The sequence below is a fragment of the Hemiscyllium ocellatum genome, chromosome 11, assembly GCF_020745735.1.
Source record: "Hemiscyllium ocellatum isolate sHemOce1 chromosome 11, sHemOce1.pat.X.cur, whole genome shotgun sequence".
Lineage (NCBI taxonomy): Eukaryota > Metazoa > Chordata > Chondrichthyes > Orectolobiformes > Hemiscylliidae > Hemiscyllium > Hemiscyllium ocellatum.
Window position 1 is genome coordinate 59,993,248 of NC_083411.1, and position 24,755 is coordinate 60,018,002.

Here is a 24,755-nt window from a genome sequence, read left to right on the forward strand (position 1 = left end):
TTTGCCTTTAGCATGTGTCTCTGAGTTGCTAGATTTCCTTATTCATCTCAGACTTTGATCTATTTCATTAAGGAGTGAGGGCGAAGCTGAGGTGGTGGAGGTCAGGTCCCAGATCAGTCACAAACTCATTTAATGGTAGGACAAGCTCAAGTGGTTAAATAGCCTTCCTCTGTTCCTGTATTCATATCTATAGTCAGGAAGTCAATGAAGGGGTGCCTGTGCATGGTAAAGCAGTCAATGAATCATTTCTTATGAATGTTTGTTTTTGAATTAAATTAGAATCTGAGGAATTTCATCAGCGTTCACAGTGTGAACAAAATCTTGAAGATCCCTTGTGATGTGGTGGTAATGTCCCTTCAACTGAGCCAGCAGGTCTGAGTTCATTTCCTATCTGCTCCAAAGATATGTAATAACACTTTTCAACAGGATAATTGAAAAATACCTAGACAAAACCTGTTAACATTATAAGGTGTCTTTGTACAAAGACATTTGACCTTAGACAAACTGTTTTCTATTGTTATTTTGTTCAGTAAAATGGTTTTACGCCGTACAAGTTCAATGGATGAGACTGGGGAGATCGTCTGGTATTTAGCCCTCTGTCTGTTTCTGGCCTGGCTCATAATTGGGGCGGTGTTATCAAAAGGAATCAAATCTTCAGGAAAGGTAAATGATTAGTGCTGAGTAGAATTAAAACAATTATAAAAATACAGATTTCTATAACAATAAAACTAGAGCTTATAAATTATTTGTGAAGTGGCTGGTTTATCTCCCAGGTAATGTTAACAGTGTCTCATTGAAGAGGGGGAGATTCATAAAACTTAATTGGCACTTCAGGCCTGAGGGAGATCTGTGGATCTTTCTCCTGAGGAAAAGAACAGCAGTATTCCTGCAATGTCTCCCTCATTTTAAGGATTTCAGTTACTGCTACAGGGACTCTGGGGAATTTTGTTTCCCTCATGCATGTGTTGAACCCTGATCTTTAACCCAAAAGTACAATTTTTTTGTACTACTACCCACTTCGAATATGAAACCAAACATGCTGTGATGTAAACTTACTGGATAGCAATATAGAACAGCACACCTGTGAAGGTATGTGTTCAGCTTCTCATGTTTGCTTACAAGCTATTATCCCCTTGCATTACTGTTGGTGGTTGGGTTGATGGGAACAGTCTGCGACATAGTAAGTACAATAGCTTGTTCATAGGTCAGAATGGATTACAATCTCTCCAAAATCTCTCTCTTGTGACAGCAAACTCCCTATCTTTGAATTAAAATCTTACCCTTCGACATATAACTTTTCATGAGTATATATCATATCTTAGAAAAATAATGTATGATTTAATTTCAGTTACAGTACCTATCTCAGTTTCAAATATGTACTCCAGCTGATTATTATTTCTCTAATTCTATTCTGTTTCATTCTCTGCATCGATTAAAATCCTATTGCTTTAATATTCAGTTAAGTTGAATACTTTACATGGGGAATATGGGAATATCTAATAATTTATTCTGTGCTCAGGTGGTTTATTTCACTGCGACATTACCTAATGTGATTCTGACCATACTCCTGATCCGAGGGCTTACCCTGGAGGGAACCTCTAAAGGAATTGAATTCTACATTGGAATCCAATCAGACTTCTCCAAACTGGCAGAAGGTCATGTACGTACATGACAATAATCCATAGAATTTCAGTTGCCTCATCAGAATCAAAGTAACATCTTTGACAGTTATAGTATAGCACACATTGAGAGATGTACTTTTGGTCAGCTGACTGGAGTCTGGACGTGAAGCTGTTCAGGGCTGTACTAACCTTAGACAACACTGATAATAAATACCCACCTTGACTCCATTAGAAAGAGGTTTTCTTCCAGGAGACTGCAGATATCAGCAAAGACATGGCACAGAGGTCTGACTGTTGCAAGGCACTATTTATCTGTCAATTGAGGAAGCCAATCCTCTACTTACATACCTTTTGCCAGGCATATATCCCCCTTGGAACTAGGTCTCTGTCTCCACCATGTCTGTGTGATGGAGAGGGATGTGCCTGTCGAGAGGGTTGCTGCTGTTTGTCCTTGTGCTGTTGCTATTGGTATCCCTCCTGTTCCTCATCAGAGATCCCAATTGGACATGTACAAGCTCCCATTCTGCAGTGCTGCTTTATAGCAGGGCAGTTCAGATTGAAATGAGGTTTTTGTTTGCATATTTATTCAAGGGATACATCACTGGCCAGACCAGTATTCATTGTCCATCCCTAATTACCTCGAGGGTAGTAGAGGGCAGTAGGGTGTCATACTTGCTATGGATCTTGTACATAATCTAAGGTCTTTTTTTTTTGAGATGACTGAAATTATATCCAACAATATATTTAACTTGGCTCTCAGGTACAGTCCTGGGAGTGCAGCGCACTGTCACAGACAGAGAAACAGCTCAGCAGTTTCTGTCTTCAAAAGCTTTCAAACTTGACAGCCTCTTTTAGTGAGAAATCTCCACGGTGGTTTCATTTTATTGACTGGCAAATCTGTGCATCAGCTACTAATGCCACTTAAATTTTGATTGGTTATTGATATGGTCAAACTAAAGATCCAACACATTAATGGGTTATTTCACATGAGTGGTTCACAAGAATGATCCTGGGGACAAAGGGCTTGACATATGAGGAGTGGTAGAGGACTCTGGGTCAGTATCGATGAAGCTTAGAAAGATGAGGGGTACTTCATTGAAACTTACGGTATACTGAAAACCTGGATAGAGTGGATGTAGAGAAGATGCTTCCTCGTAGTGAAGGGATGACCTTTGAAAATTAAGATGAGGAGGAATTTCTTCAGCTAGATGTTGGTTCATCTGTTGAAGTTATTGCTACATGTTGGTTCATCTGTTGAAGTTATAGCCCAATAAAGGCAGCTACAGAGGTTTGAGGGAGGAGCTGGGTAGAATCGACTGGGAGAGGAGCCTAGCAGGAAAGACAGTGGAACAGCGATGGCAGGAGTTTCTGGAAACACAACAGAAATTCATCCCTAGGAAAAAGACGCATGGTACACCAAAGTGAATCACTTCACACTTTTCCAGGTTGAACTCCATCAGCCCAGTTCTGCATTCTATCAATGTTCCAATGCAACCCACAACCCTCCACACTTTCCACAACTCTACCAACTTTCATATCATCCAAGTCATTTATAAAAACCACAAAGAGCAGGAGTCCTAGAACAGATCCCTGCAGAACACCATTGGTCACCAAGCTCCAGGCTAAATACTTACCATCTATCACCACCCTCTGTCTTCTATGGGCCAGCCAATTTATATCCAGACAGCCAGATTTCCCTGTATCTCATGCCACCTTACTTTCTGAATGAGCCTACTGTGTGGAACATTATCAAACACCTTGCTAAAATTCATGTATACCACATCCACTGCTCTACCTTCATCAATGTGTTTTATCACATCCTCAAAGAATTCAATAAGTTTGTGAGGCATGACCTGCCCCTCACAAAGCCATGCTGACTGTCTCTAATCAAACTACAATCAATCAATCAAATAATCATAAATCCTCTCTCCAGCATTTGCCCACCACTGCCATAATTCCAAGGATTATCCTTTTTCCCTTTCTCAAACAAGTATTTTCCACCCTCTAATCACCTGCTACAATTCCAGTGGCAAATCATCAGCAAAGGTGCAGCAATCTCTTCCCTCACTTACTGTAGTAACCTAAGAATTATCCTGTCCGGACCAGGGGATTTATCTCTCCTTATGTTTTTCAAAATTTTCTGCACATCTTCCTTCCTAACATCAACCTATTCTAGCATATCAATCTGTTTCATGCTGTCCTCTGAAACATCAAGTTCCCTCCCAGTAGTGACTACTGAAGCAAAGTATTCATTAAAGACCCTTCAAGTTCCCTTCACTATCCCTGATCGGCCTGACCCTCAATTTGGCCATCCTCTTGTTCCTCACATAAGTGTAGAACGCTTTAGGATTATCCTTAACCTTACCCACTAAAGCTTTTTCATGACCCTTCCTAGTTCTCCCAATAAACCTGTGGAATCTCTTTGGATTATCCTTAACCTTATTTGCCAAAGCTATCTCATTTCTGCTCTTTGCTTTCCTGATCTCCATCTTAAGAATGCCCCTCCCCTCTTTATATTGCTCAAGAAGTTTATTTAAACCAAGTTGTCTCCATCAGACATATGATTCTTTTTTTCTTGACTAGAACCTCAATATCTTTATTCATCTATTGTTCTCTAATGCTACCAGCCTTACTTTTTACTCTAACACGAACTCTGAACTCTCGTTATCTCACTTCTTTTTATTCATTTGTGGGATATGTGGGTGTTGCTAGCTGGGCCAACATTTATAGCCCATCCCAAGTTGTTCTTGAGAAGGTGGTGGTGAGCTGCCTTCTTGAACTGCTGCAGTCCACCTGCTGTGGGTTGACCCACAATGCCTTTAGGGAGGGAATTCCAGGATTTTGATCCAGTGACAGTGAAGGAATGGCAATATATTTCCAAAACTGGAGAGTAAATGGCTTGGAGGAGATCTTGAAGGTGGTGGTGTTGCCCTTGTTCTTTGAGATGAAACTGATAGTGGGTTTGAAAGGTGCTGTCTAAGGATCTTCAATGAATTTCTGCAATAGTTCTTGTAGATCGTAAAAACTGCTGCTCCTGAGCATCGTTGGTGCAGAGAGTGGATGGTTGTCGATGTAATACCAATCAGTGGGCTGCTTTATCCTGGAAGGTGTCAAGCTTCTTGAGTGTTGTTGGAGCTGCACTCATCCAGGCAAGTGGGGAGTATTCCATCACATTCCTGACTTGTGCCTTGTAGATATTGGACAGTCTTTGGGAAGTCAGGGTAACTCGCTGCAGTATCCCTTGTCTCTGACCTGCTCTTGTAGCCAATGTTTTTTATATGGTAAGTTCAGTTAAGTTTCTGGTCAATGATAACCCCCAGGATGATGACAGTGGGGGATTTGGTAATGGTAACACCATTGACTGTCAAGGAGTGGTATTTAGAATGACTTTTAGTGGAGGTGGTCAATGTTACTTGTCACTTGTCAGCCCAAACCTAGATATTGTCAAGATCTTCTTAAATTTAAACATGGACTGCTTCAGTATCTGAGGAGTTGCAAATGGTGCCCAACATTGTGCAATTATCATCGAACATCCCCACCTCTGACCTTATGATGGAGGGAAGGTCATTGATGAAGCAGCTGAAGATGGTTGGGCCGAGGGCACTACCCTGAGGAACTCGTGCATAAGTGTCCTGGAGCTGAGATGACTGACCTCCAACAACCATGACCACCTTCCTATGTGTCAGGTTTGACTCTAACCACCTAAGAATTTGCCCCTGGATTCCCATTGATTCCAGTTTTGTTTCTGATCCTTGATGCCACACTCAGTTAGCTACAATTTTGATGTCAAGGCCTGTCACTCTCCCCTCACCTCTGGAATTCAGTTTTTTTTTCAATGTTTAAACCAAGGCTGTAATGAGGTCAGGAGCTGAGTGGCCCTGGTGGAATCCAAACTGGGCGTCACTGAGCAGGCTATTGCTGAGCAGGTGCTGTTAATAATACTGTTGATGACACCTTCCATCACTATACTGATGAACAAGAGGAGACTGATGGGGCAATAACTGGACTGTCTGGGTTTGTCCTGCATTTTATTTCCAGACAATTTTTCACATTGTTGGGTAGATGCCAGTGTAACTGTACTGGAACAGCTTGGCTAGGGGAGCGGCAAATTCTGGAGCACAAATCTTCAGTATTAGGTGGCTATTTTGCCTGCCATTGTACCAGGGTTTCAGATATCTACTCAGAGTTGAAAAGCTATTTTCAAAGATAGGGGGAGGGTCCAGTGGTAATGGTCTGTATAGGTAACAGCAAATTACAGAATTTGAAGATTATAACCTTTGGATGATTACCTAACTCGCCTGTAAATTAGCATAGGCCAAATCCAATGAGGAAGACCAGTATACTGCTGAAAGCCTGGTGTGGGAGAAATGCACTCTGATCTGTGCGCCATTTGCACTAGGGAAAGGTGCAGCTGTACCATTGGGATAGTCTGAACTGCACTGGGGCCAATATTTATGCAAAGGGTGTCAAACTATCTAGTGGTGTCAAGGGATCAATTGCGATAATTAATGGCATATCAAAAAGCACAGACATGGTAAGAGAGGAATATACAGGCAGCTCCCAGGTCAATTTGTTTACATGTCATTAGCACAATTCAGGACAATGGGAAGCAGCCATTCATAAGTGTAAGAAATGTCAGGTCTTCAAACTTGAAAATCAGTACAGGATCATGTTCATAATTACTCGCATTTGTAAGTCCAACATTCTGAAATTGGGGAGCCCCTGTGTGGGATACAACAGAGTTCATGTGGGTAAGTCTGAGAAGGGTAAAGGAAAGACATTATTGTGTTGAGACAATCGGAATTCAAACATTAGCCGCAGGCATGAAACTGGTTGCAAGTGAATTATCCTTAAAGGAAACATCTGGCAATTACGGTAGGAGCAAGTGATGTTGATGAGCAAGTTTTGGTCATGCCTAGCTTAACAGATAACTACAGAATAACGAGAAACGTCTTGTGGTTGGACATGTAAAATGTGATTGGTTAGAAGTAAATGGGATGATAAGTGGACACTAAGGATTGGGTAAACAAGAGAGCATAGAATGGAAAAATAAAGTATAAGAATGTGAGGCAAATACAGATAGATCTGCTTTGCATCACCTTGCTATGTACCATTAACACCATGCTTCTGCAATAAAGATTTCAAGAAAACATCGTGTAGATCCCTGCCTGGTTATTCCTACTATCGGGGACATGAGTACCCAACAACTAGGCGTAGTCAGCAGGATCGCAAAAGGATAAAGGGGAAGAGGTTTTGAAAATCATTTCAATCTAATCGTCACCGAGAGGTAAGGACTCTTCATGTAATAAACATCCAAAGCGGGGAAGTGGTGGTCTAAGATTTTCCCTGTCTGACGCGATCTGAAACTACTAGACAGTTTCGATCTGAGACATAGGACAGAAAAAGGAGAGCCATTGTCTATGACTCTTAGAGAGTCTATTTTGGTTCAAATCTAACCTGAAATCCAGGGATAATGTCTAAATTTGAACTACCTACCAAAGTTAAAGGTGGTCAGGCACCACCTGACATTGTTGTGGATGAAGTCTTGTAGAAATTAAGGGAACATATTGAACAACAACTTAACCATCCTACGACTCTGACTAAAATTTGTCTAAAGTATGGACCCTCCATGGGCAGTGGTCCCTGGATGATATTAAATGGGTCTGGGGAAAGACTACCCATATAAAAATAAGAAAATAAAATTGCTGGTCACTCTGTGTAACACAACAACTCAGATAGAGACAAGAAATAATTGAAAAATTGAATTATGATAGAGAAATTCATAGTCTAAGAGAGGAAATAAAACCTGTTTGAGAGGAATTAAAAACCACAGAGAAAGAATTATCACAAACTCAAAAGGGATTAGAACAATTAAAACTATGTCACACACGTCACCTCCTCCCTACGTGATTGCCTCATTGTATCCAAAACCCTTGCCTCAACCAGCCCCTCCAGGTGATGGCCCAGATAAGATTCGTACTATCAGTGGTGCCCACTGCCCTGAGGGAAGTTCTGACACATCCATCAGTTCAGAAGATAAGTGGCACCCCCTGTTGTTCTGAGGCCTGTATGGAGGAAACGACAGAAGGGAAGAAAAGTAAAAATTGAGGGAGAGGTTTGGGATTAGATATAAATTTATCCAATTTTAATCCATGAGACAAACTAGTTGAAAGTAGGCCCAAAGAATTGCCACACCTGAAGAGGGGAGGTATGAACACATGGAAAGGATTAGAAAAACTCAAGAAAATATCTGCCTGACAGTCTATGGATGGAGTTCTAATCTTGTTTGCCACAATGGGGAACAATGCAGGACAAACATTGTACTGCAGGGTTAACAACCACATGGGACAGGAAGAACAGACTTTAAATCACAGTTGGCAGGCAATCCACAATTGGCTGCAAACATTTGGACCATCTAAAACTGACTGGAGTAAAAAACCTGCATGTCAACAGAATGGAAGTGAAGATGTTAAAAACTTTGCAGAAAGATTTGTTGATGTCTGGATCAAGCTTCCTGGTCTAGCTCCTAATAACAATCCAGAGAAAGAGGACGAAATTTGGTCCGAGTAAAGGCTGCATTCGGAGCAGCCTTACAGTTTGAACTAGCTAAGATGTTAAAAGTACAATGTCATGATTTGGATAAAAGCTCACCCACTTGTGGTGAAGTAATAGAGGAAGCTAATCGTCTGGGGGCAAATATAGAATTGAAGCTCAGAGCCATGCAGACCATAGAAGCTCCTAACACTGAGAAAAACCCAGGGAAGTGCGACAGTTGTGGAAAAGAGGGTGATTTGGCTAAAAGGTGCAACTTAGAAAAGGGAAATACTGACAAAACAGGGCCCCAAACTGGATAAGAAAGAGTCTGGATGGGAGAGGTTGTCCTTGAACGAGCATCTTATGTTATTAGAACAGCTCCAGCGCTGTACTGAACTTCAGGTAAAAGAACTCATTAATAACAAAGTAGAGCAACCCATCACCATCTTTGAGCCCATTATTTTCACGGCCATCGAGAACCATTTGGATAGCTGCTATATTTTGATGGGGTGGGTGATAGGAAAGTTGACTGCCTTTTTTGACATTAGTGCAGAACTAACATGTTTACCCTTAATTGATGGACATAATTTACCTTTGGAGGGATAGCGGAGAACTGCTGTAGGAGTAGGGGGGAAAGAACTAAGACTTGAGAAAACTAAGCCTCTGCCAATAAGATTGAAGCCAACGAGATTTTTACATCTGTATGGGTTAGACCCATACCACAGGCCCTATTAGCGATAGATGTTTTAACTCAATACATTTGCTGTTACACTTTGAGAATGGCCATGTTAGTGGGCGGCATGGTGGCACAGTGGTTAGCACTGCTGCCTCACAGCGCCAGAGACCCGGGTTCAATTCCCGCCTCAGGCGACTGTGTGGAGTTTGCACGTTCTCCCCGTGTCTGCGTGGGTTTTCTCCGGATGCTCCGGTTTCCTCCCACAGTCCAAAGATGTGCAGGTCAGGTGAATTGGTTATGCTAAATTGCCCGTAGTGTTATGTAAGACGTAATTGTATGGGTGGGTTGCGCTTCGGCGGGTCGGTGTGGATTTGTTGGGCCGAAGGGCCTATTTCCACTCTGTAAGTAATCTAATCTAATGTTATTTGGTCAATACGACATCTCAAACAGGAAGAATGGCAGAATCATCCCATTTGGGCAAAGGACAAAAATGACTGCGACCTGTTAAAGATGACCCACTTTTACTGGAGTTCTCCCAGCATGTACTAAACAATACTCCATTAGTTTTGTCTCCATTGCTGATGTTTTACCTGTAATCAAATGATTAGAGCAACAAGGTATACCAGTAGAAGTCCATAGTTCATCTGGTTAAAAAGACAGACTGAACTTCACATCTGACAGGAGATTACCGGAAAGTGACCCAATGCATTGACCAAAAAGCACCCTTGGTTGCAGATCCCTGTGCCATTTTTAATTCTCTTTCACCCAAATACAAATATTTTTCAGTGATAGACATGGCCAACGGATTTGGGTCCGTTCCTTTGGCCTGTGAGGGACAACCATGGTTTGCTTTTCCCAGCCAACAACGACAGTACATCTGGATGCATCTACTGCAGAGCTTTCACAGTCGCCCTACTATATTCCACATGGCCTTGCAAGATCATTTGTGGGAATTGCCTCTGATAACATCCACAATGATTCAGTATATGGGTGATATTCAAATAGCATTCCAGACTAAGGAACAGCATAGGGCAGTTTTACGCATTCTCCTTGATCGTTTGTACTCTTTAAGGCAAACCTGAAGAAGGTGCAACTCGCCCAAGAAGAGGTAGAATACCTGGGACAAAACATTTCAGCAGGAAAACATGAAATAAGGCAGGACTGGACAGCCGTTACTTGAACAGCCAAATAACCCACTACTATTCGGGAATTCAGATCTTTTCTAGGTCATTGTAATTTCAAGTGAAACTGGATTGGTAGTTGCGCACATCTAGCTCCGCCACTGAATGATCTCCTGAAAGAAAAGAGTGAATCCAAGCAGACTGACCCCAAAGTAGCATTCTGCCTTCCAAAAATTAAAATCTGCTGTGTGCTCAGCCTCAGCTTTGGGTATCTCAAATAACAGGAGACCTTTTCACTCTTCATATCCATGAAAAGGACAGTTATATGAAAGCTGTACTGCCCCAGGAAAACAGTGACAGACATTGGCCCATTAGCTACTATTGTGTTATGCTCGGTTGGACCCAGTGGCGCTGGGATGGGGTAGCCGTTTGAGAGCTACGAAAGGTACCTCCAAGGTGCTAATAGCCACAGCATCCTGTGTTGAATCAGAAACTGATTGTGAAGTGCCCTCACACAGTCCTTGCCATGTTGTCTATGAATCAGGCCTCCCACCCTCTTGGAAGCTCTCAACCTCCACCTTGTTGCCGCCAGTTCAGTCCAATTTTGCTCCCAACCCCGCAGAACCAATTGGTGGGGGAGTTGGGAGGGTGGGGAGGAGGAGGAGGGGAAGAGACTGATTAGGTCAAAGGCGAACATGATTGTGCGGAAATTCTGCAGCAGCTCGGGTGGCTAAGGAACCCTTGCAGAATCCAGATTGAGTTATCTTCATAGACATATCTTTGTTTGTTGAGAATGGTACTCAGAACGCCAGCTGGGCTGTTACTAGCCTGCATGAAGTCATAGCCCAAGGAGGTCTGTCAGCGAGCACTTCAGCACAGCAAAGTGCTCTTAGCTGCAGGAACCCCAATTAGAATTGGGGGTGAAGCTCATAATCTCCGAAATGCCGTACAATTACCACAAGAAGTCTGCATTTTAAACTGTAAAGTCCATAATAAAGAAAATCCCATGGAATTCTCACTGTTTTTGAAGCTGCTAGAAAGGCAGCCTCTGAAGGTAATGGCTGACAAGAGACAGTAATAACTAAATTGCAGACTTTAGTCGCAAGTGACAAGATTTAAAGACAATGAAGGGACAGTGTTCATGGGAAGAAAAGTGGGCATGCATTGAAGTGTGTGGTTAATGGTGTTTGAAGGCAGAGAGACCAATAAACCGGTAACACCATGAATACTAGGAGCTGGAGGCCAAAGTCTCGGCTCGCCTAGGCCGCTGGACAGGACTGCTCTGAGTGCTATCTTACAGGAGCCGAGTGCTAGTCATAAACCAGCTGGTGGCCGCCATGCTGTGGTACCGGCTGGTCACTTTGGTCCCTCCTCCTGGCTTTGTCGCTGACATCCAGAGAACGTTGGTCAACTTCTTCTGGGACAAAAAGATGCACTGGGTCGCTGCGCAGGTTCTGAGTCTCCCTATTGAGGAGGGCAGTCAGTCGCTGGTGTGCGTCCGCACCCAGGTCGCGACCTTCCTCCTTCAGACCTTGCAGCGATACCTTTACGTCGAGCCTCCTCCTAGGTGGTGCGCCCTGGCGACGTATTTTTTCCGCCAGGTGCGTAACCTCAACTACGACACGCAGCTCCTGTTCGTCGACCGTGACGGTTTGGAGGTCGCCCTCAAGGTGCTGCCTGTCTTTTACCAGGACCTGATCACTGTCTGGAACATGGTCGAATCGCGCCGCGCCTACCCACCGGCAGAAGTAGCGGCTGTCGTCAGGGAGCAGTTGCTCAGGAATCCGCACCTCCGTGCTTGCGGATTCGAGTGGCTGTCGGAGGGGAGGCGTGGCGACGAGGGTGACCAGGGTCGGGGACGTGCTGGGTGCCGGGGGCCTGGGCTGGACATTGCCGCAAACATAGCGAGCAGGGCAGCGGTAGATGTCCGGTACGTGGCCACCGTCATCCGACGCCTTAAAACGGCGTTGCTCGGGCCCGACGTAGTGCACCAGTTGGAGGATGCTCAGGTGTGCAGTGGGATCCCGTCCGCGCTCACCCCAGCCCGGACGGAATTTCACCGTGGCCCCAAGGTCCCGTACTTCCCGCGGGAGCCTGTGCCCCACAACCTGAGCCACCTCCGGAATTTTAATTTTGTTTCTTTTCAGGGGGTGAAAAGGCGGGCCTTGTATCGACTGCTGCTGCACACCGTCCACCTCTTCTCCATCATCCACCGTCCGGACACGCCCTGGCGTGCCCATTTGCCACCGGACGGTGGGGATCCCCAGTGGAGGGCCCTCTACGCGGGAGTCCTCCCCCTTTCTCTCGGGGATCTGGGGTGGAGGGTGCTGCATGCAGCAATCCCCTGCAACCGCAGTTTGCGGTGGTTCATGGATTCCCAGCCCAACTGTTTGTTCTGTGGCGCTGTGGAGTCCGTGGACCATGTGTATATTGGGTGTGGGCGTTTGAACTCCCTTTTTGATTTTCTGAAAAACCTCCTCCTCTGCTTTTGGTTGCACTTCAGTCCCACGCTCCTGATCTTCGGACACCCGGTGCGGAGGAGGGAGGGCAGGTCTGAAGACCTCCTCGTGGGTCTGCTCCTGGGCCTGGCCAAACTGGCCATAAACAGGTCCAGGCAACGGGCCGTGGAGGGGGTCGTTAGGGCCGACTGCCTGCCCCTATTCCGCGGTTACGTTAGGGCCCGGGTGTCCTTGAAGAAGGAGCACGCGGTGTCCACCAACACCCTGGAGTTGTTCAGGGAGAGGTGGGCGCCGCAGGGAGTGGGGTGCATCATTTCCCCCTCCAACTCTATTTTGATTTAGTCCCTGCCCTCCCCTTCACTGTTTGATCACACAGCATTGCCCTTTGATGTGAAGGGCACTGCTTGTCACAGGCCATTTGGGTGTTTCCTTTCTTCCTGGTGGTGGAAATTAAATAAAGATTTGTGCAACTTGTGTCTCTTACTGTGTCTCACAATTGCATACACACACCATGGGTGCAGGGGAAAAAATAAGCACTACCGCAGTTAGGCGGTAGTGTGGGGGTTAAAAAAAACAAAAGAAAGGGAAAAAATAAAAAGAACACCACGAATACTAATGACATTTCTGGCACAGAAAATTTATTGGTGGGGACATTTGTTTCCATTACAGATGATGGCAAGGCTCTAAAAGAGTTAGTGAGGAACAGGATTCAAGTAACATACGCTATTTGTGGCAAATCGTTGCGCAACATGCAAAAATAATCCTGGACCAACCACAGTGATTGCACAATTGAGACCTCTGGCACCTGCTGGGCTCTTCCAACATCTTCTTCGATATCCCGACCAAAATGTCAAGGATATTTCGAGGTTTGAGTCACTCTTAACAAATTGTCAAGCTGGGTGGAAGCATCTCCCACTTGGCAAGCCACGTCCAATCATACCACTACAGCCCTCTGTAAGGAATACATTCCCCGATGGGGACTCCCAAGTTGTATAGATTTGGACCAAGAGACTCAATTTGTAGATGCATTGTGCCAGGAAGTGTAGAGACTGCTGAGTATTAAGTGGGAATTGCATTGGCCTAATCACCCTCAGTCACTGCGACAGGTGGAACACACAAATCGGATTCTGAACCAACACTCGGCTAACTATCATCAGGAAGGATTGCCTTGGCCTCAAGCTCTGCCTCTGGTATGATGTAGCATTTGAGCTATCCCTAATTAAACCACAGGTATGAGCCCTTCTGAGGTGATAACTGGTAGACTCATGTCTTTACCTGATACAATTGATCTTAGAACAGCAGATTGTCAACTATTGAGTGATTCATTGTTAAAGTATTTCAGGATCTAACCGATTCTGTTCATTTTGCTTCCCAACAGGTGTCAGCAGCTTGAGGAGATTCCCCTAAAGGTGTTCACGACATCATTCCCGGCAAGTGGGTCTACGTTAAGAAAATACACAAAGAACCGTTGGGTGCCAAGTGGGAAGGTCGGTATCAAGTTCTTCTCCTATCACCTTCAGCCATGAATATGCAGGGCAGGAAGGCTTGGATTCATGCATCACATGTCAAAAGGGCTAACACCCCTGCCCCATTGTGACAAAGTTTTTATTTTTGGAACTCGTAATTGTTTTGATCTCTTGGGTCACATGAACATGCACTGTCAGGCACAAGTTGTATGCGAATACTTTTTTGTGCATGTCTTATGTTTATCCTGGACATACGAATGTCTCCAGTGCTGGGTTTGCTCTCATATTCCCATACATTCAAAGGACGGTATCCCCTTAGACCCATGCCTTTTAATGTATCTGCAGTGGCTGAATGGGTCACTCTCCAGAACGAATCCCACATTGCTGCCACATCTTCCACAGAGAAAGGGATATATTGGGTGGAAATTAATGGCACCAGAGGTATGTGGGAATTGACAGGGTACAGTGTTTCGGCATTTGAATGCTGGAATCAACCTCAATTTAATACCGTCCGTATCACCATCACTAATACATCAATGGTGGGAAAACCGTTATGTTCTATTTGTCTCACTTGATTTAAGCCGAAGGGTTGGTTTGCAGGTCAGAGTAATTGTACCTAATATTTTAATGGCACATCTGATGCTTGTCTTCCATTTAAACTTAAATTTATTATCTCACATCAGCAGAAACTTTTGACCACACCTGGCTCCCGAACTATATAACTCAGTTTATCCTGTGCAATGGTACTTTTTTTTGTTTGCGGACATAATGCTTACCACGTGGTTACCTCTGTCATGATCTGGTTTCTGTTTATTTAGCTGTTTTAGTCCCTTTTTTGTGTCATACTCTACCTTTCATCCCTTATTCTCCATAAACGTTGCAACTCTAAGATAGACAAGTTCTTTGACCTTTGATATTGGCCATATGCTGCATATAAATCCTTTTCTGAGATTCAATTACTCTATTCCATATTGGAACAAGTAGTTCATGACACCTCCCAAGCCCTTGATAAGAGTAATGTAGAAATGGTTGCTATTCGAACAAGAACATTACAAAATTACAAAATGGCCCTGGATTGGCTACTATCTGAGAAAGGACGGACCTGTGCCCACGTAGGAAAAGAGTGTTGTACCTACATTCTGGCCAATTCTGAAGAGATCATAAATTCAGCTGCTCATATTCACAAGGAGGTCGACAAACTTAGACAACTCCTTTCAAGTACCATATAGAATTGGGCTATAACTGGTCAGGATCACTTGAAACATCTATCCTCCAGGAGATTAACATCTTTCTTGTTGTTATTCTTGCTTTATATGTATGTATCAAATGTTGTTTTCCTCGTGCCCTTAACCCTCCTAAGTTATGACATCAGAAGAAGCGAATACTGACTGCTGCATATGGGTAATGATTCATAATGTACAATGTGATTGGAATCAAAAGGGCCAAACGCAGGCAAGTGGAACTAGTTTAGTTTGGGAAACATAGTTAGCATGGATGAGTTGGATCAAAGGGTCTGTTTCCGTGCTCTATAACTTTATGAGAATTTTAAATTCCCTCAGTTGCTAACTATAGCAGTACAGTTGACAAACAAAATATCGAGTACCCTGTAAAGGAAACATCTGGCAATCACAATCAGAACAAGTTGTGTTGATGAGTAAATTTTGGTCATGCTTAACTTAGCAGATAATCGTAGGACATAGAGAAACATTTTGTGATTGGACATGTAAGATGTGATTGGTTAGAAGTACTCAGAGCAAGTGGAGGCTGAGGATTGGGTAAAGGGAGAGCATTGAATGAAGAAATAATGTATAAGAATGTGAGCAAAACACAGACAGATGTGCTTTGCATCACCTTGCTATGTACCATTAACGCCATACTTCTGCAATAAAGACTTCACGAAGGCATTGTGCAGTTCCCTGTCTGGTTATTCCTATTATCAGGGAAACAAGTACCCAACACTGCCAAAAGCTGTGAGTCATAGAATCGTAGTATCCATACAGTATGGAAACAGGCCCTTTGGCCCAACAAGTCCACATCGAATCTCCAAAGAGTAACCCAACCAGACCCATTCCCCTACCCATTTATCCTATATTTACCCCTGACTCATGCACCTAGCCTATACATCCCTGAACACTACGGGCAATTTAGCATGGCCAATTCATCTAGCTTGCTTGGATTGTTGCAGGAAACCAGAGCACCCAGAGGAAACCCACAGAGACACGGGGAAAATGTGCAAACTCCTCAGAGACAGTCAGCCAAGGCTGGAATCAAACCTGAGTTCCTGGTGAGTGAGACAACAGTGCTAACCACTGAACCACCATGGTGCCCACATCTCCATATTTCATCACAATGGTTTGTGAGGTTTCCATGTGATTAATAGAATCTGGAATTGAATGATGCCATAAAACAACCATCAGTTATTGCAGACACCTACCTGCTTCACCAGAGTCATTGTCAAACAATATTTCTCATGATTGCTAGGTCTGGCCTACGTGTGACTGCACAGCATTGCGATTAACAGTTAACTATCTTTTGTTAGTTAACAGGTCCTCCTGGTCAACAGGTCACTCATTATCAGGGTAATCCAGAATGGGCAACAAATGTGAAGATGCTAACATCTTGTGAAATAATTTTAAAAACGAGAGTAACCTCGCTGAGCTTGGAGCAGATGCATCTAGATACAGGTTGTTTTGCTGTAATGCAGCCGTTGCGTTCTTCTGGAACTCCGCACTACAGAAAATCGTGCTATTGAAATTGTTACAGAGAATTGTGTTGTAGATTGCTACAGAAAATCTGCTCAAGAGAAACTTCACATTATCCAAACATCACCCATAATTAATTAATCACATTGTAGCCAAACCGCAATGACAAAACGCACATTATAGCAGGAACACCGAGAGTCATTGAGTCATAGAGATGTCCAGCATAGAAACAGAACCTGCGGTCCAACTCGTCCATGCCAACCAGATATCCTAATCCAATCTAGTCCCACCTGCAAGCGCCCGAACCTCCAAACACTTCCTATTCATACACCCATCCAAATGCCTTTTAAATGTTGTACCAGCCTCCATCACTTCCTCTGGTAGCTCATTCCATACATGTACCACCCTCTGTGTGAAAAAGTTGCCCCTTAGGTCTCTTTTATATCTTTCCCCTCTCACCCTAAACCTATGCCCTCTAGTTCTGGACTCCCACACCCCAGGGAAAAGACTTTGTCTATTTATCTTATCCATGCCCCTCATAATTTTGTAAATCTCTAAAAGGTCACCCCTCAGCCTCTGATGCTCCAGGGAAAACAGCCCCAGCCTGTTCAGCCTCTCCCTATAGACCAAATCCTCCAAACCTGGCAACATCCTTGTAAATCTTTTGTGAACCCTTTCAAGTTTCACAACATCTTTCCGATATGAAGGAGACCAGAATTGCATGCAATATTCCAACAGTGGCCTAATCAATGTCCTGTGCAGCAGCAACATGAGCTCCCAACTCCTGTACTCAATACTCGGATCAATAAAGGAAGGCATACCAAATGTCTTCTTCACTATCCTATCGACCTGCGACTCCACTTTCAAGGAGCTATGAACCTGCACTCCAAGATCTCTTTGTTCAGCAACACTCCCTAGGACCTTACCATTAAGTGTATAAGTCCTGCTAAGATTTGGCCTCCCAAAATGCAGCACTTCGCATTTATCTGAATTAAATTCCATCTGCCACTTCTCAGCCCATTGGCCCATCTGGTCAAGATCCTGTTGTAATCTGAGGTAACCTTCTTCTTTGTCCACTACACCTCCAATTTTGGTGTCATCTGCAAACTTACTAACTAGACCTCTTATGCTTGCATCCAAATCATTTATGTAAATGACAATAAGTAGAGGACCCAGCACCGATCATTGTGGCACTCCACTGGTCACAGGCCTCCAGACTGAAAAACAACCCTCCACCACCACCCTCTGTCTTCTACCTTTGAAACAGTTCCATATCCAAATGGCTAGTTCTCCCTGTATTCCATGAGATCTGACCTTGCTAACCAGTCTTCCATGGGGAACTTTGTCGAACACCGTACTGAAGTTCATATAGATCACATCTACCATTCTGCCCTCATCAATCCTCTTTGTTACTTCTTCAAACAACTCAATCAAGTTTGTGAGACATGATTTCCCACGCATAAAATCATGCTGACTATCCCTAATTAGTCCTTGCCTTTCCAAATACATGTATATCCTGTGCCTCAGGATTCTCTCCAACAACTTGCCCACCACCGACTTCAGGCTCACTGGCCGCCTTGCTGATCTTTGAGGGGCCCTACTCTCTCCCTTGTTACCCTTTTGTCCTTAATGTATTTGTAAAAACCCTTTGGATTCTCCTGAATTCTATTTGCCAAAGCTATTTCATGTCCCCTTTTTACCCTCCTGCTTTCCCTTTTAAGTATACTCCTACTGCCTTTATACTCTTCTTAGGATTCACTCGATCTATCCTGTCTATACCTTACATATGCTTCCTTCTTTTTCTTAACCAAGTCCGCAATTTCGTTAGTAATCCAGCATTCCCTATACCACCAGCCTTTCCTTTCACCCTAACAGGAATATACTTTCTCTGGATTCTCATTATCTCATTTCTGAAGGCTTCCCATTTTCCAGCCGTCCCTTTACCTGCGAACATCTACCCCCAATCAGCTTTTGAAAGTTCTTGCCTAATACTGTCAAAATTGGCCTTTTTCCAATTTAAAAATTCAACTTTTAGATCTGATCTATCCTTTTCCATCACAGTTTTAAATCTAATAGAATTATGGTCACTGGCCCCAAAGTGCTCCCCCACTGACACCTCAGTCACCTGCCCTGCCTTATTTCCCAAGAGTAGATCAAGTTTTGCACCTTCCCTAGTAGGTACATCCACATACTGAATCAGAAAATTTTCTTGTAATGCGCTTAACAAATTCCTCTCCATCTAAACCCTTAACACTATGGCAGTCCCAGTCCACGTTTGGAAAGTTAAGATCCCCGACCATAGCCACCCTATTATTTTTGCAGAAAACTGAGATCTCCTTGCAAGTTTGTTTCTCAATTTCTCTCTGACTATTAGGAGGTCTATAATACAATCCCAATAAGGTAATCATCCTTTCTTATTTCTCAGTTCCACCTAAATAACTTCCCTGGATATATTTCCAGGAATATCCTCCCTCAGCACAGCTGTCCTGCTATCCCTTATCACAAATGCCACTCCCCCTCCTGTCTTGCCTCCCTTTCTATCCTAGACGCACATTCCTAATCATGCCCTGAGTTCAGCTGTCTTCCCTGTCAGGCCCCTTGCATTGAAATAAATGCCGTTTAATTTATTAGTCCTATCTTGTCCCTGCCTGCCCTGTTTGACTTGCTTCTATTCTCAACTGTACCCATCTCAGATCGATCTCTTTCCTTACTATCTCCCTGGGTCCCACCCCACTAACCCCCACCTTACTAGTTTTAATCCTCCCGAGCAGCTCAAGCAAATTTCCCTGCCAGTATATTAGTCCCCTTCCAAATTAGGTGCAATCCGTCCTTCTTGTACAGGTCACTTCTACCCCAAAGGAGATTCTAATGATCCAAAAAAATGTGAATCCTTCTCCCATACACTGGCTCCTCAGCCATGCATTCATCTACTCTATCCTCCTATTCCTGCTCTCACTAGCTCATAGCACTGGGAGTAATGCAGATATTACTACTCTTGAGGACCTCCTTTTTAAATTCCTGCCTAATTCTCTGTAATCTCCCTTCAGAATCTCAACCTTTCCCCTTCCTATGTCATTGGTTCCAATATGGACAATGACCTCTTGCTGGTACCCCTCCTCCTTGAGAACATTTTGCACCCTCTCTGAGACATCCTTGATCCTGGCACCAGGGAAATATCTCCAAAAACATATAACATATATATTCCGTTGATAGAGATTTGTCAGACCATGTGAAATTTCTGATGCTGGATTAGTGGTGTTGTAAAAGCACAGCAGTTCAGGCAGCATCTGAGGAGCAGTAAAATCGATGTTTCAGGCAAAAGCCCTTCATCAGTAATACAGGCAGAGTGCCTGAAGGGTAGAGAGATAAATGAGAGAAGGGTGGGGGTGGGGAGAAAGTAGCATAGAGTACAATAGGTGAGTGGGGGAGGTGTTGAAGGTGATAGGTCAGGGAGGAGGGTCGAGTGGATAGATTGAAAAGAAGATAGGCTGGTAGGACAAGTCATGGGGACAGTGCTGAGCTGGAAATTTGGAACTGGGGTGAGGTGGGGGAAGGAGAAATGAGGAAACTGTTGAAGTCCACATTAATGCCCTGGGGTTGAAGTGTTCCGAGGCGGAAGATGAGGCATTCTTCCTCCAAGCATTGGGTGGTGAGGGAGCAGCGGTGAAGGAGGCCCAGGACGTCCATGTCCTTGGCAGAGTGGGAGGGGGAGATTAAATGTTGGGTCACAGGGCAGTGGGGTTGATTGGTGCAGGTGTCCCAGAGATATTCCCTAAAGTGCTCTGCAAGGAGGCGTCCAGTCTTCCCAATATAGAGAGGACCAATGGATACAATAAATGATATTGGTGGATGTGCAGGTAAAACTTTGATGGATGTGGAAGGCTCCTTTAGGGCCTTGGATGGAGGTGAGGGAGGAGGTGTGGGCGCAGGTTTTGCAATTCCTGCAGTGGCAGGGGAAGGTGCCAGCATGGGAGGGTGGGTTGTAGGGGGGCGTGGACCTGACCAGGTAGTCACGGAGGAAATGGTCTTTGTGGAAGGCGGAAAGGGGTGGGGAGAGAAATATATCCCTGGTGGTGGGGTCCGTTTGGAGGTGGCGGACATGTCATTGGATGATTTGGTTTATGCAAAGGTTGGTAGGGTGGAAGGTGAACACCAGAGGGGTTCTGTCCTTGTTACAGTTGGAGGGGTGGGGTCTGAGGGCAGAGGTGAGGGGTGTAGACGAGATGCGTTGGAGGGCATCATTAACCACGTGGGAAGGGAAATTGGAAGGAGGCCATCTGTTGTGTTCTGTGGTGGAACTGGTCCTCATGGGAGCAGATATGGCGGAGGCGGAGGAATTGGAAATATAGGCTGGCATTTTTGCAGGAGGTAGGGTGGGAAGAGGTGTAATCCAGGTAGCTGTGGAAGTCGGTAGGTTTGTAAAAAATGTCAGTGTCAAGTCGGTCGTCATTAATGGAGATGGAGAGGTCCAGGAAGGAGAGGGAGGTGTCAGAGATGGTCCAGGTAAATTTAAAATCAGGGTGGAATGTTTTGGTGAAGTTGTTGAATTGCTCAACCTCCTTGCGGGAGCACGAGGTGGTGCCAATGCAGCCATCAATGTAGCGGAGGAGGAGGTGGGGAGTGGTGCTGGTGTAATTACGGAAGATGGACTGTTCTACGTAGCCAACAAAGAGACAGGCATAGCTGGGGCCCATTCGGGTGCCCATGGCTACCCCTTTGGTCTGGAGGAAGTGGGAGGATTCGAAGGAGAAATTGTTAAGTGTCAGGACCAGTTTGGCCAAACGAATGAGAGTGTCGATGGAAGGGTACTGTTGGGAACATTGGTAGAGGAAGAAACGGAGGGCTTGGAGGCCCTGGTCATGATGCCCCAGCTGACTGTGAGGGAACTGAATGGGATTTTTAATTTTCCCAACAGCAAATCCCCTGTGTCTGGTTCACTCTGACAAAGTCCTTTGAAATCTCAAGACTTCAAAATATTGGCGCTGCATTCAGCCTCAATCTGAATGGTCACTCAATAGTCAATCTTTGAATCTTTCTGATAATTGTATGGCAGGCAGGGATAGTAGGAGAGATTCCTGGTCAATTGGAAACATTGAGGTAGTGCAGAGTAACAGCCACCCCACGGTGAAAGCTGCAGACGCTGATTCATGCCATGGCCTCTCTCTATATTGTGTGACCTCCTCATTTCAAAGCATTGGTGAGAAATATGTGATGCAAAATAGATAAATTCCGACATTGAGTATTCTGAAACAAACCTGAAATTCTATTATTTTTAGTGTGGAGATTGCATCAGAAATAGTCAGGAAATGTGGACATCACCCAGACCTGAGCAACTAGATCTTGCCCTTTTGGACACATCTTGTCATTCTCACCAGTCATTTACTTGGTGAAAGGCTGAACTGTTCTTAATGACAGTCCTGGAATTTTGGAAAGATAGAACATCTTCGGGCAAGATTTGCTCCTTAAGGTTTACATCCAGCTCCTGAGCAAGCGAAGAAAGTATTCATGGCTGTCTGAAGATGGACCAGAGGGAGTTGGCTTTATCTGAATTCTCACAGAATGAACAGGAAACACACTCTCCAATAGATACAGTGAGTATTTTAGCAAAACATGAAATTACACTCATGTAAAATCCTGAGAAGTGCTGATTCTTTGGGGATTTTAGCTTTTGTGAACTGCAGTCACCCGTCTTGTTTCCAAACTACTAAGTGATTGCTGTTAACTGGGGAATGAAGAAATGTTTTTACAGTGGGGAAGAGTTGAACTAAGTGCTTAAGTTTAGATTGAGAAAATCTACTTTCTAATTTAGTCAATTCCTTTCTTTGCCCCAAGAGTGCTGCCAATCCAGCAGTGAACAGAAATGATGAAAATGTGAAGAGAGGTAACCGGTCCTCGAAGACTGACTACTTGCTCTCGATGATTGGCTGTGCTGTGGGTCTAGGCAATGTCTGGAGATTCCCTTTCCTGGCTTACAAAAATGGAGGAGGTACTGTCTGGAATTTGAATTAAGGGGATAGAAATGCAGAGGGAGCATTTCAATGATCTTTAAGGACTGTTGGCTTGGATATTGCTCTTGTCAGTGCTTCCCATCGTAACAATTGATGTGGAGGTGCCGGTGTTTGACTGGAGTAGGCAAAGTCAGAATGCAACAACTCCAGGTTATGATCCAACAGGTTTAACCTTCACCTGATGAAGCAGCAGAACCCCAGAAGCTTCTGATTTCAAATAAACCTGCTGGACTATAGCCTGGTCTTGTGTGTTTTCTGACATCCTAACAATTGTGCAGGGGTTAGAAATGTTACAGTCTGGACATTGGCACAGTTAAATACTAAAGTGCAAAGTGGTGGTTGAAATTAATTCAAGTGACTTTTGAGCAAATCAGATTGTCTCATTACAGGTTGTAGTTTGAATCTGTGGCCCATTTCTCATCAGGAGTAAAAAGCATTATACTTTTATACCTTTAAATACTTTATATTGCTAAATTCCTAAAACTGAAATAATTCTAAAAACACAACAGAATGTCATTAAGACCCAGATTGTTCCCAGCATTTTCAATAAACAGTAGATTAATAAAACTCATGTAGCCCCTTTTTCATTTGTCTAGTTCAAGTCAGAGTAGACCACATTTTCAGTTTAAATAGGCATAGGTTGATTCATTACAAGTTTTATGGAAGATTCCTTTGGAGTTAAGATAATAAAGTCCTTGTCAGCAATATCGACAGATGTTAAGATTAAAACAAGGATAGAAAACACAAAAGAATAAAGTTTCAATCAGTCTTTGTAGCATGCTAGTGGAATCACTGTTAGACTTTACTTACAGCAGAAATACACGGACATCATGATGGATCACAATATTGAACACGTAATTTTGGTCGGTTTATCAGGAATACCCATTGATAAGGTGCTAGCTAAAACAAAGTTGCTGTACCTACTTTACAATCTCACAGTGAGTTATCAATGAACTTCATTATCTCCTGGATTACGGTTATTACTTATCTTTATTTCGATCTTAGTTTGCCTCCAGTAATGTATATATATGCTTATATATTATCCATCATAACATAAGAGACTGAGTCTGGATATCATGCTATCAGAGAAACCAGCAGACATTTATTATAATGATATAAAGTCAAGGATTTTACGCAGGCCAGTCATTATTTGGTGTCAACGATGAGTCACCATGAATATTCTGTGGAATCCCCATTCTAGCACACTCTGAAGGTATTGCCCAGGAAACTGGATTTTCCACTAGACAATTCTCCGATTCTTGGAACACTCCAAAAGTCTCTATTTACATCGGAAATTTCAGAAGGTACTGATGAATTTAAGTAAAATAATTAATCAGGAAAGTTAGATTATTAAATCTAACACCCCTGCCATGTCCAGACCCGCTCCAAACCCCCACATCCATCAGATCTGAGTTGACATCTACCTAGCAACTCCTTGCATCAGTCAAATGTGACCCAACCCAACCCAACATTAACATAGAGTCATAGAATCCTACAGCATGGAGACAAGCCCTTTGGTCCAAATTGGTCCATGCCTACCAAACTGTCCATCCATGCTAACCCCATTTCGCTGCACTTAGCCATTTCCTTCTAAACCTTTCCTATCTATGTACTTGTCTAAATACCTTTTGATGTTGTTAATGTAATCAACCTTCTGCTGGCAGCTCATTCCAGATGCATTCCACCCTCTGCGTCAAAACGTCCCCCTCAGGGTCCCTTTTATTCTTTCCCCTCTAACCTTAAACCGATGCCCTCCTGTCCTCGATTCCCCAATTCTGGAAAAAAGACAGAGTGCATTCACTCTATCCATGCCTATCATGATATTATACATTTCTATAACAAACTTCCTCAATCTCTTCAGCTCTAAAGAAAAAAGTCTTAGGTTGTTCAACCTTTCCCGATAACTCAGACCATTGCATCCTGGCACCATCCCTGTAAATTTCTTCTGAACTCTTCCCAGTTTAACAACATCCTTCCTCTAGCAAGGAGACCAAAACTGAGCATAACACTCCAAATGTGGCCTCACCAACAATCTGTACAAGTGCAACATAACTTCCCAGCATTTATACTCAGTGCCCTGACTGATGAAAGACAGTATGCCAAAAGCCTTCTTCCCTGTCCTGTCTGTCTGTGACTCCACATCCTCGACAGAACTGACCGCTGGCCT

At 43.8% G+C, this 24,755-nt stretch overlaps 1 pseudogene; it reads left to right on the forward strand.

Annotated features, from left to right (window-relative positions):
• The first annotated feature begins 8,341 nt into the window (after positions 1 to 8,341).
• Positions 8,342 to 24,755, forward strand: part of LOC132820025 (sodium- and chloride-dependent neutral and basic amino acid transporter B(0+)-like) — a 174,068-nt pseudogene continuing 157,654 nt past the window's right edge.